The sequence below is a fragment of the Schistocerca nitens genome, chromosome 1 (assembly GCF_023898315.1).
Source record: "Schistocerca nitens isolate TAMUIC-IGC-003100 chromosome 1, iqSchNite1.1, whole genome shotgun sequence".
NCBI lineage: Eukaryota > Metazoa > Arthropoda > Insecta > Orthoptera > Acrididae > Schistocerca > Schistocerca nitens.
Genome location: NC_064614.1, coordinates 806533464 through 806534318, shown reverse-complemented (window position 1 = coordinate 806534318; position 855 = coordinate 806533464). Strand labels below are relative to the sequence as shown.

The following is an 855-nucleotide window of genomic DNA, read 5'->3' as shown; positions in this document are numbered from 1 at the left end:
AATGCCGCCTATTATTGCAGGAGATAGTATTGATCCAACCAAGAAAAAATATCCAATAAGCCGATGTTCGGAAACAAATACTTTTTGAGATCAGTGCCATCCTTTCCTGTGCTAGTGATCTGCCTTACCGTTATATGAGGTGCCCAATGTGCTTAGCACTCATTCTTACACATTCTTCATCTCTCCTTAGAGAACACTAACTCGTGCGAACATACCTGGCAGCCAACTGATTTCATAAATGCTTGCGTCACGTTCTCTTGTAATATGCGCTCATTCACGACGGGTATGGAATTCACCAATGCCTTTAAACGAAATTAGAATTATATTAATACCTTCAGCTGCTAACGGGCGTTGATATATATCAACGAGGACAGGTGAAAATGTGTGCCCCGACCGGGACTCGAACCCGGGATCTCCTGCTTATATGGCAGACGCTCTATCCATCTGAGCCACCGAGGGAACAGAGGACAGCGCCACTGCAGGGACTACCTCGCGCGCGCCTCCCGCGAGACCCACATTCTCACCTTGTATGTCCACACACTACATTCTCTAGTGTCCCACCCCAACGCACTCATTACTTATGGAAGACATTCGTACCAAGTCCCGTATGAGTTCGGGGAATATGTGTGCATCCGCACAGAAGAAAAAGGTTATGGCCGCTGTTGCCAGAACTATACACTTATATGGATATGATGCGCGAGATAGTCCCTGCATTAGCGCTATCCTCTGTGCCCTCGGTGGCTCAGATGGATAGAGAGTCTACCATGTAAGCAGGAGATCCCGGGTTCGAGACCCGGTCGGGGCACACAATTTCACCTGTCCCCGTTGATATATATATCAACGCCCGTTAGCAGC

General features: G+C 48.1%; 1 non-coding gene across 1 annotated transcript; it reads right to left on the bottom strand.

Annotated features, from left to right (window-relative positions):
* Positions 1–385: 385 nt before the first annotated feature.
* Trnai-uau (transfer RNA isoleucine (anticodon UAU)) lies at positions 386–459 on the bottom strand. Its single transcript has one exon. It is a non-coding gene; the product is annotated as a tRNA-Ile (tRNA).
* Between the last annotated feature and the right edge of the window lie 396 nt (positions 460–855).